Source organism: Heterodontus francisci, chromosome 18 (assembly GCF_036365525.1).
Source record: "Heterodontus francisci isolate sHetFra1 chromosome 18, sHetFra1.hap1, whole genome shotgun sequence".
In the NCBI taxonomy this organism is placed as follows: domain Eukaryota; kingdom Metazoa; phylum Chordata; class Chondrichthyes; order Heterodontiformes; family Heterodontidae; genus Heterodontus; species Heterodontus francisci.
In genome coordinates this window covers 13,330,205-13,342,732 of record NC_090388.1, presented here as the reverse complement: position 1 = coordinate 13,342,732, position 12,528 = coordinate 13,330,205, and positions in this window count along the sequence as shown.

Here is a 12,528-nt window from a genome sequence, read left to right as displayed (position 1 = left end):
CTGAGCCAATTCTGGATCCAACCTGCCACCTTCCCTGTATCCCATGGGCTTTCATTTTACTGATCAGTCTGCAATGTGAGACCTTGTCAAATGCCTTGCTAAAGTCCGTGTAGAATGCATCCAGTGCAGTACCCTCATCAATCCTTCTTGTTACTTCCTTAAAAAACTCAATTAAGTTAGTAAGACATGACCTTCCCTTAACAAATCCATGCTGACTATCCCTGATTAATCAGTGCCTTTCTAAGCAGTAGTTTATCCTGTCCCTCAGAATAGATTCTAACAATTTACCCACCACCGAGATCAGACTGACTGGCCTATTATTATTTGGCCTATCCCTCGCACACTTTTTAAACAACGGTACAATGTTCGCAGACCTCCAATCGTCTGGTACCTTTCCTGTATCTAGTGAGGATTTGAAGATGATCCTCAGCACATCCGCTATTTCCTCCCTGACTTCCTTTAACAACCTGGGATACAATCCATCCGGCCCTGGTGATTTATCCACTTTCAAGGATGTCAGACCCTCCAGTACTTCCTCACTCATTATGCCTATTGTATCTAATATTTCACAATCCTCCTCTTTAACTACCGTGTCTACATCGACCCTCTCCTTTGTGAAGACAGAGACAAAAAACCCATTAAGAACCCTGCCCACATCTTCTGCATCCACACATAAGTTCCTTTGTACATTTCTGATAGGGCCTATCCTTTCCTTTTATCCTCTTGCTCTTAATGCACTGATAAAATATTTTCAGGTTTTCCTTGATTTTACCTGCGAATAATTTTTTATGTCCTCTCTTTGCTTTTCTAATTTCCTTTTTTACTTCACCCCTGCACTTTCTATACACCTCTAGGCTTTCTAAAGTATTAAGATTTTTGTGATCGTCATAAGCTTTCTTTTTCTGCTTTAACTTACCCTGTAAGCTTCTAGATAACCAGGGGGCTCTAGATTTGGCAGTACCACCCTTTATCTTAGTGGAGACATGCCTACACTGTGCCTGCAGTATCTCGCTTTTGAATGCCTCCCACTGGTTTTCCACTGATTTGCCTTCAAGTAGCTGTATCCAGTCCATTTTCGCCAGGTTACCTCTCAGTTTCTTAACATTTGCCTTCCCCCAATTTAGAACTTTTACTCCTGTTTTATTTTTGTCCTTTTCCATGATTATGCTAAAACTTACTGTATTATGGTCACTATCTCCAAAATGGTCACCCACTGTTATTTCATCCACTTACCCAGCTTCATTACTGAAGACTAAATCTAGAATTGCACCCCCTCACGTTGGGCTTGTTACATGCTGGCTAAAAATGTTCTCTTGAACGCAGTTCAAGGATTTTGTCCCCTCTGTGCCCTTCACACTGTTTGTATCCCAGTTGATATTGGGGTAGTTCAATAATTTCAGAGCATGGCTGGCCCTTTTGTTCATTTTTATTTTATTTTAGTTTGTTTCGTCATTCTTTTTTTTACCATGTGCCTGCCCACTGAGTATTTCCAGCACTTATTGTTTTTATTTCAGATTTCCAGTATCTGCAGTATTTTGCTTTCATTAAAGATAGAATGAAGCTTTCTATACTCATCAGCCTTCCAAAGCCTCCTCAAAGCCTATCTCTTCGATCAGAAATTAAATGGAATTACATAGAATGTACAGCACGGAAACAAACCATTTGGCCCACCTGGTCCATGCAGGTGTTCCACACAAACCTCCTCCCACCCCTCTTCATCATCATCTGCTTCAGGTGTATATTTTCCCCAGCAGCCTGCTGACAACATCTTAAAATTTGCAAGCATAACTGGCAAGGGTTATAGTTCCTTCAGCACAAATTTGAAGATCACAAAAGACATAATTGAAGAAATATTACTCCTTGCAAAACTGCAATGAATATATATAAATTGATCCAAAAAAAGAAAGCGGCACCTCCAGCAGTGCAGCACTCCCTCAGTACTGCACTGGTGCGTCAGCCTTGAGTTTTGTGCCCAAGTCCTGGAATCGGTCTTAAACCCACAACTTTCTGACTCAGAGATGAGAGTGCTACCCATTGAGGCATAGCTGACAATACAAGAAAAAGGTATGATCAACTGAAACAAGTGAATGCCCTATAGTAAATCAGAAGGAACATACAAATTAGGAGCAGGAGTAGGCCACTCGGCCCCTCGAGCCTGCTCCGCCATACAATAAGTTTATGGCTGAACTAATTTCTCCACAGTACCACTTACCCCCGATAACCTTCCACCCCCTTGTTTATCAAGAATCCGTCTACCTCTGCCTTAAACATATTGAAAGACTCTGCTTCCACCGCCTTTTGAGGAAGAGAGTCCCACAGACTCACGACCCTCTGAGAGAAAAAATTTCACCTCATCTCTGCCTTAAATGGGCAACCTCTTATTTTTAAACAATGAAATTACAGATTGTTTAGGGAAGATGAAAATCTTGTTTCTTTTGATTCTTCAGACAGATTCATTGTGCTAATAGCTACTTTTCCTACCAACACCAATACCTTGCATTTATATAGTGCCTTTAACATAGTAAAATGTTCCAAGGCACTTCACAAGAGAGTAATCAGACAAAAATTGACACTGAGCCAGACGATAGAACAGGTGAAAGGGTAGGTTTTACAAAGCGTCTTAAAGAATGGAAGAGGGAAGTGAAGAGGTTTAGGGAAGAAATTCCAGAACTTAGGGTCTACACAGCTGAAGGCACAGCAACCAATGGTGGGGGTAAAGGAAGTGCAGCAAGATCCCACAATCAACAGAGTAGGCTAAGACAAGATTTGGTAGCAATGTTTAAAATCAGGAAAGGTTTAGGTAGAGTAAATAAAGAGAAGCTGTTTCCAATGGCTGAATGGTCAATAACTAGAGGGCAATTAATGTGACTGGCAAAAGAACCAGAGGCGACATGAGGAAAAACTTCTTTTCTGCATTAAGTGGTTAGAATTTGGGATGCACTTCCTGATAGAGTGGTGGATACAGATTCAACAGTACCTTTCAAAAGGGCATTTGATAAATACTTGAATGAAAAAGTAAAGCTGCAGCGATCTGGGGAAAGAGCCAGGGTATGAGACTAACTGGATTGCTCTTCACGAGACTTGATAGGGTGAAAAGCCTCCTTTTCTACTGTACATTTCTATGATTCTAAATATATGATCAGCTAATCTGTTTTAGTGACGATAGTTGATTAATAATTTTTGGCCTGGACACTGGGAGAGCTCCTCTGTTCTTTTTCATTTCATGGGATGTGGGCATCGCTGGCCAGGTCAGCATTTATTGCCCATTCCTAATTGCACAGGAGAAGGTGGTGGTGAGCTGCCTTCTTGAACCGCTGCATTTAATGTGGGGTAGGTACACCCACAGTGCTGTTAGGTAGGGAGTTCCAGGATTTTGACCCAGCGACAGTGAAGGAACGACGATATAGTTCCAAGTCAGGATGGTGTGTGACTTGGAGGGGAACTTGCAGGTGGTGGTCTTCCCACGAATTTTCTGCCCTTGTCCTTCTAGATGGTAGAGGTCGTGGTTTGGAAGGTGCTGCCTGAGTAGCCTTGGTGCGTTGCTGCTGTGCATCTTGTAGATGATACACACTGCTGACACTGTGCGTCGGTGGTGGAGGGAGTGAATGTTTGTGGACAGGGTGCCAATCAAGTGGGCTGCTTTGTCCTTGATGGTGTTGAGCTTCTTGAGTGTTGTTGGAGCTGCACTCATATAGGCAAATGGAGAGTATTCCATCACATTCCTGACTTGTAGCTTGTAGATGTTGGACAGGCTTTGGGGAGTCAGGAGGTGAGTTACCCACCGCAGGATTTCTAGCCTCTGACCTGCTCTTGTAGCCACGGTATTTATATGGCTACTCCAGTTCAGTGTCTGGTCAATGGTAACCCCCAAGATGTTGATAGTGGGGGATTCAGTGATCATAATGCCGTTGAATGTCAAGGGGAGATGGTGAGATTCTCTCTTGTTGGAAATGGTAATTGCCTGGCACTTGTGTGGTGCGAATGTTACTTGCCACTTATCAGCCCAAGCCTGGATATTGTCCAAGTCTTGCTGCATTTCTACATGGACTGCTTCTGTATCTGAGGAGTCACGAATGGTGCTGAACATTATGCAATCATTAGCGCACATCCCCACTTCTGACCTTATGATGGAAGGAAGGTCATTGATGAAGATGGTTGGGCCTAGGACACTACCCTGACAAACTCCTGCAGTGATGTCCTGGAGCTCAGATGATTGACCTCCAACAACCAGAACCATCTTCCTTTGCGCTAGGTACGATTCCAACCAGTGGAGAGTTTTCCCCCTGATTTTCATTGACTTCAGTTTTGCTAGGGCTCCTTGATGCCATACTCGGTCAAATGCTGCCTTGACATCAAGGGCAGTCACCCTCACCTCTTGGGTTCGGCCCTTTTGTCCATGTTTGAACCAAGACTGTAATGAGTGCAGGAGCTGAGTGGCCCTGGCAGAATCCAAACTGAGCATCACTGAGCAGGTTATTGCTCAGCAAATGTCACTTGATAGCACTGTCAATGACACCTTCCATCACTTTACCGATGATCGAGAGTAGACTAATGGGGTGGTAATTGGCCGGGTTGGACTTGTCCTGCTTTTGTGTATAGGACATACCTGGGCAATTTTCCACATTGGTGGGTAGATGCCAGTGTTTTAGCTGTACTGGAACAGCTTGGCTAGGGGCGCGGCAGGGTCTGGAGCACAAGTCTTCAGTACTATTGCTGGAATGTTGTCAGGGCCCATAGCCTTTGCAGTATCCAGTGCCTTCAGTTGTTTCTTGATATCATGCAGAGTGAATCAAATTGGCTGAAGACTGGCACCTGTGATGCTGGGAAATTCAGGAGGAGGCCAAGATGGATCATGCACTCGGCACTTCTGGCTGAAGACTGTTGCAAATGCTTCAGCCTTATCTTTTGCACTGAAATAATGGGCACCCCCATCATTGAGGATGGGGATATTTGTGGAGCCACCTCCTCCTGTTAGTTGTTTAATTGTCCACCACCATTCACGACTGGATGTGGCAGGACTGCAGAGCTTAGATCTGATCCGTTGGTTGTGGGATTGCTTAGCTCTGTCTATTGCATGCTGCTTACACTGTTTGGCATGCAAGTAGTCCTGGGTTGCAGCTTCACCAGATTGACCCCTCATTTTGAGGTATGCCTGGTGCTGCTCCTGGCATGCCCTCCTGCACTCTTCATTGAACCATTGATCCCCCAGCTTGATGGTAATGGTAGAGTGGGGGATATGCCGGGCCATGAGGTTACAGATTATGGTTGAGTACAATTCTTCTGTTGCAGATGGTCCTCAACGCCTCATGGATGCTCAGTTTTGCATTGCTAGATCTGTTCGAAATTTATCCCAGTTAACACGGTGGTAGTATCACACAACACGATGGAGGGTATCCTCAATGTGAAGATGGGACTTTGTCTCCCAAGGACTGTGCGGTGGTCACTCCTACCAATACTGTCATGGACAGATGCATCTGCGGCAGGCAAGTTGGTGAGGACGAGGTCAAGTATGTTTTTCCCTCTTGTTGGTTCCCTCACCACCTGCCGCAGACCCAGTCTAGCAGCTATGTCCTTTAGGACTCGGCCAGATTGGTCAGTAATGATGCTACCAAGCCACTCCTGGTGATGGACATTGAAGTCTCCCACCCAGGGTGTATCCTGTGCTCTTGCCACCCTCAGTGCTTCCTCCAAGTGGTGTTCAACATGGGTCATCAGCTGAGGGAGGGTGGTAGGTGGTAATCAGCAAGAGGTTTCCTTGCCCATGTTTGACCTGATGCCATGAGACTTCATGGGGTCCGGAGTCAATGTTGAGGACTCCCAGGGCACCTCCCTCCCTACTGTGTACCACTATGCTGCCACCTCTGCTGGGTCTGTCCTGCCAGTGGGACAGGACATACCCGGGGATGGTGATGGCAGTGTCTGAGACATTGTCTGTAAGGTATGATTCCATGAGGATGACTATGTCAGGCTGTTGCTTGACTAGTCTGTGGGACAGCTCTCCCAACTTTGGCACAAGCCCCCAGCTGTTAGGAGGATTTTGAGGGTCGTCAGGGCTAGACTTGCCATTGTTGTTTCCAGTGCCTAGATCGATGCCAGGTGGTCCGTCCGGTTTCATTCCTTATTGACTTTGTAGCAGTTTGATACAACTGAGTGGCTTGCTAGGCCATTTCAGAGGACATTTAAGAGTCAACCACATTGCTGTGGGTCTGGAGTCACTTGTAGGCCAGTACTTGTAAGGACAGCAGATTTCCTTCCCTAAAGGACATTCGGGAACCAAATGGCAGTAACAGATCTTCAACATCACCTGAGAAAGTTGACAGGCTTTCAGATTAACATACGTTGGCACCTCCTTCAGCACTGCACTGAAGTATCAACCTACAGTAGGTGATTAAGTCTCTGGAGAAGGCCTTGAACCCATAACTTTCAGACTTAGAGGCAGGAAAGCGATCACTGAGCCAATGTTAGAAATCTGAAAGAAGAACAGAAAACTAGGCAATACACAACAGGGCCATAAACCCCTGTAAAGAGAAGAGTGGGCTAGGCCATTTTGAAAATTGAATCGTCATCAGAGCTTTAAACTTGCTGAATTGACTGAGGTCAACTATTGGAAAGGCTACAAAATGGATCTTCTAAGGCAGTGGCTTTAAAGAATCCAGCAAGGTTACTTTGGAGGTGGGGTGTGTAGGAGGGGTCACAGTGTGCTGCCAGTTGGGCAAGACCTGAACATTGGGAATTGATAGCACGAGCACAACACTTAGTGCCATATAAAAGAAGCTGTAAAGAGCTTCTCCCCAGAGCCCTGCTAATGTGATTACTTTTTCAAGTCATGCGCCTGGTTTTAAAATAAGTCCACATAGCTAATTGATGGGTCGATATTTTCTATTAATAGCATTTATCTATTTGCAATCTTCAATCTCCAGACTTTTAAACAGTTTTACATGTGCAGACAACGAAAAATTCCTAACCTTATGCTCAGTTATTCCATCACTGCTTGGGCCACACACATGGTTCCAAGCATTCCAGTCCTTCAATGGCATATTACTTTATCTTGCAGAATAAACCAATCTGTGATATGCTCCTCATTCCCCATTCCTTCAGTCTGCACTGCAGAATTAATCTGCACAAAAAATCATGAATACAGTGCAAAGTCTGGAAAGTCCTCCACTGCTGCTGCCTTTCAGGACTCATTTCTAAGCTGTATATACATCAGAATCACTAGTCTGTAATAGTGTCCAAAGTGATAGCATGCTTTGCATCTGAGTCAGAAGGTTGTGGGCTCAAGTCCCACTCCAGAGACTTCAGCACAAAAATCTAGGCTGGCACTGCACTGCATTACTGAGGGAGGTGCTGCATTTTAGAATGGTTACAGCACAGAAGGAGGCCATTCAACCCATCGTGTCATGCCAGCTCTCTGCAAGAGCACATCAGCTAGACCCACTCCCCAGCCTTTTCTCATAGCCCTGCAAAGTCTTCCTCTTCAGGTGCTTATCCAATTCCATTTTGAAAGCTACGATTGAATCTACTTCCACCACACTCAGATAGTGCATTCTAGATTCTAACCACTTGCTGTATAAAAAAGTTCTTCCTTACATCACCGTTGCTTCTTTTACTATTCACCTTATATGGATGTCCTCTGGTTCTTGACACTTCTGCCAATGGGAACAGTTTCTCTCTATCTAAAATAAAAGCAAAATACTGCGGATGCTGGAAATCTGAAACAAAAACAAGAAATGCTGGAGTCACTCAGCAGGTCTGGCAGCATCTGTGGAAAGAGAAGCAGAGTTAACGTTTCGGGTCAGTGACCCTTCTTCGGAACGTTAACTCTGCTTCTCTCTATCTACTTTGTCTCGACCCCTCATAATTTTGAGCACCTCGATCAAATCTTCTCTCAACCTTCTCTTCTCCAACCTATCCGTGTAACTGAAGTCCATCATCCCTGGAACCATTCTCATAAATCTTTTCGGCATCCTCTCTAAAGCTTTCATATCCTTTCTGAAGTGCAGTGCCCAGAATTGGACACAATACTCCAGTTGAGGCTGAACCAGTGGTTTATACCCGTTCATCATAATTTCCTTGCTTTTGTACTCTATGCCTCTATTTATAAAACCCCAGATCCTGTATACTTTTTTAACCACGTTCTCAACCTGCCCTGCCACCTTCAATGTGCATATATAACCCCAGGTTCCTGCACCCCCTTTAGAATTGCACCCTTTATTTCATAATTTATATTACCTTTCCTCATTCTTCCTACCAAAATGTATCACTTCACACTTCTCTGCATTAAACTTCATCTGCCATGTGTCTGCCCATTCACCCAGCCTGACATGTCCTCTTGAAGTTTATTACTATCCTCCCCTCATTTTGGATGAGATGTTAAACCGAGGCATTGTCTGTTCTCTTGGGTGGAAGTAAAAGATCCCATGGCACTATTTTGAAGAAGAGCAGGGGAGTTCTTCCCAGCCTCCTAGCCAATACTTATCCTTCAACCAACATGACAAAAACAGATGATCTGGTCATTATCACAGACAAATCGTCTACCGCATTTCCTACCTTGTAACAGTGACTACACTTCAGAAGTACTTCATTGGCTGCACTTTGGGACATCCAGAAATTCCTTTTTATAATTTAACATAACTAACCAGTTGCTTTGAAAATTGTCCACTCTGTTGACCATATGAGCTAAAAGGCAGTGTTTATTTTACCTCCTCATTCACTGCATGCAAACACAATGAGGCATCAATGAACAAAACAAATGGAATGCTGCATAATATTGCCAAATTGGAGAGATTTAGACACTGCAAACATATTTTAAGAGTAAAGTTTTAATAAGATGTGTAGAATTATGATGGTATTGGTTGGAACATCAGCAGCTAATGATGTGACTTCAACAATGAGCCTAACTCAGCACCACCTACCGACCAAACCTAGGTCCTTCTGTGAAAAGAGAAGCAGAGTTAACGTTTCAGGTCAGTGACCCTTCTAGGTCCTTCTGGCCTGTGTGTGGTTCAGCAACACACCATCCAATTCCCCTAATCACCAAGTCACCAGCAAGATGGATGGCAAACACTCCATTTATAACATAAGTTGAAGGAAATCCTAGGATCTGGGAATGTTTCATGATCCAGTAAGATTTTCCTTTCCTGCCACATAGCCCTGTTGATAAGAATCGTTTCACCACAAAACTGCAGTTTTCAGCAAAATCTAATTACTTTTATTTGGTTGCCAATGTTACCTTTTAGCTATAGAAGCTACCAGCACAAAGGGAGACCATTCAGTCCATTGCATGTGTGTCAGCTCTTCAACTGGTGCCATCTAGTCAAATCCCATTCTCCTGCTCTTTCCGAATTATAAAATGTTCTTATTAGACTGAAATAATTTTTTTTTAAAACACCTTATTGAACACAAACTAATACTCAATTCAAGTTTCCGTTGAAAACTACACCCGACTTCAATGGGAAATACAATGCCATGGCAATGTTGCTAAATGGTGACTTATATATCATTAAAAAGGTAAACAATGCACATTTGAGATTTATTCTTGGCAGCAAATTTCAATAACTAGCTAATAATGATGGTTGTATATTTTAATTATTCATTTTATCTTCATTGTAAATGAGTATCTTAGAGAAAATATATGTAGATTGTAGAGCTGGAACATTTCATGGAGTTGAATTGAAATTATGCAAATCACATGCCTGTGGCTACAACATTTGCTGATCGCTGGAGATATATCGACCATGACATGAAATTTGGAAGGCTTAATTGAATGAAAATATTTCTATGTTATTCCCCAATCAGTCTTAAACTAAGATGCCGACGAAGAAAAATACTAGATGGAAAGTAATATTTTTAAAAATTCTTTCATGGGATGTGGATGTCACTGGCAAGGTCAACATTTGTTGCCCATCCCTAGTTTGCCTTGAGAAGGTGGTGGTGAGCTGCCTTCTTGAACTGCTGCAGTCCATCTGGTGCGGGTACTCCCACAGTGCTATTAGGGAGGGAGTTACAGGATTTTGACCCAGCGACAGTGAAGTCAGGATGGTGTGTGGCTTGGAGGGGAACTTGCAGGTGGTGGTGTTCCCAAGCATCTGATGCCCTTGTCCTTCTAGGTGGAAGAGGTCACAGGTTTGGAAGGTGCTGTTGAAGCGTGGTGAGTTGCTGCAGTGCATTTTGTATATGGTAGCTCTGGTATGCTTAGCTCTGTCTATTGCATTCTGCTTCCGCTGTTCGGCTTGCAAGTAGTCCTGAGTTGTGGCTTCACCAGCTGGACACCTCAATTTTAGGTATGCCTAGTGCTGCTCCTGTCATGCTGTCCTGCACTCATTAGTGAACCAGGGTTGATCCCTTGGCTTGATGGTAATGGTCGAGTGAGGGTTATACGGGGTCATGAGGTTACAGATTGTGGTTGAATACAATATGTATTTTCCTTATTAGACCTTTGAACTATCTTAATACGTAGGGACATTGATCAGAGAGGTCAGTATTTGCAATGTGGAAGTTCCTTACTACCACCAAAAACTTTATCGCCACAGTTACGCAGAGTCATGGCTGAAACTGTATACTAAACAGTTATTGCTTTATCCCACAGAAATAAATGAAACTCCCATTCTGTAAGAAATAGTGTAAAGCAATTTTTCTATTACAGACTAGTATTACCAAAATCCTGGAATTCTCTTCCTAACAGCACTGTGGGTGTACCTAAACCCCAAGGACTGCAGCAGTTCAAGAAGGCAGCTCATCACCACCTTCTCAAGGGCAATTAGGGATGGGCAATAAAAGTTGGCCTTACCAATGATGCCCACATCCCATGAACAAATAAAAAAAACATTGAGATGATGCTTCACACAGAAACAATTTTAATTGTTTCCAGTGTTTAACTAAATTGTCTGTGTAAGTAATATCATTCTGGAAAAAATCTAGATACAATTTGTGGGAAAGTAATAGTGGAATAATTGTTGTTGAATATCAACTGATGACTTGGGGGGCAGGCAGAAAATTGGAGTTAAGGCCACAATCAGATCAGCCATGATCTATTGACTAGCAGAGCAGGCTCGAGGGGCCAAATGGCCTACTCCTGCTCCTATTACTTATGTTCCTATGTTCTTATGCATGTTTCCACTAGAGAAAGTGTTTTCTTGCCTTAGAATTTGCTTCACTGATTTCAGTTCCAATGGTTCTTGCCATTTATCAAATTTTTTCCAATCTGATAGAACCTATTTTCCCCTTGCTTTCGATGTTTATAATTTAATTGCTATCTGTTGGCAGTACTGATCTTATCATCAAGCATGCTACCCTGAGGTTGCTAAAATCCGTGAGAATAGCAATTGGAAAGTAAATTATTTCTGTACAGTGAGTCACTAATTTAAAAAAACAAATAGGATATCAATGTGATATGCAATGTTATATAGCCTATGTGATTGCTTTACAAATTGCTTGTGCTATTTGTTTAATTTTACGAAGCAGCAAAAATATTTTTAAAAGTTTAAGAAGGGGCTTGCAATTTTAACATTTTGCTATTCATTCTGGGGATGTGGGTCTCATTGGCAAGCTTGGCACTTATTGCTCATCTCTAGTTGCCCTTGAGAAGGTGGCGAGGAGCCAGTTTTTTGAACCGCTGCAGTCTGTGTGGTGAAAGTTCCCCCGCAGTGCTCTTAGATTGGGAGATTCAAGCTCAGGAACCAGGAAGGAACATGTAATATGTGTCCAAGTTGCAAAGTTGTGTGATTAGGAGGGGAACTTGGAGGTGGTGATGTTCACATGCACCTGCTTCCCTTGTCCTTCTAGGTGGTGAAGGTCTCAGGTTTGGGAAATGTACCTAAATAAGGCTTTTCATGTCCATAGAAAATCCCAAAGCACTTCAGAGACAATATTGGACTGGATTTTACCGGCACTCTGGAGACTGGCTGGGAGGTGGGAGGCCTTGTAAAATGGTGGCGGAACATGTCGAGAGGGGAGCCCAACGTCTTGCACCACCACGGGATATTACCAGCAGCAGGAACCTCAGTGGCATGGCTGCCCGCCAACCGGGGAGGTGGTGGGGGGGGGGGGGGGGGTGGTGGTGGCAAAGGGGCGGCCAATTAATTGTCCAATTATCAGACACTTCCTGCCCCTGCCAGCATTTTACCAGCATTGGGTGGGGCTGTCGTGGTGTGGGAAGAACGACTGGTAAACCCTGGCGACCTCCCTGTTGCTTGCCGGGGGTGGGGCCCTCCTTTGTGTGGCTCCATAGCTCACGGAGGGGCTTCCCCAGATGCAACGGCCGCCCTCGCAGCTAAGGCACCGCCGCTGGAGGGTTTACCCCTCTGATCATCTGGGCCTGCCTTTCTGGCAGAAAAAATACTTACCTGGCCTTCAAGGGCGCCTCAGCATGGAGCTGCCCTCTTCTTCTTCTTGCAGCTACAGCAGCAGCCACCTCTATCGATGGCGCTGCCGAGGTTGCTGAGCTGGCGGGCCTGAAATGGACAGCAGTCCTGGCGGTGGCCTCTTAATTGGCTATTGCTGGTGAAATGCTGCCCAGGGTCACGCCGC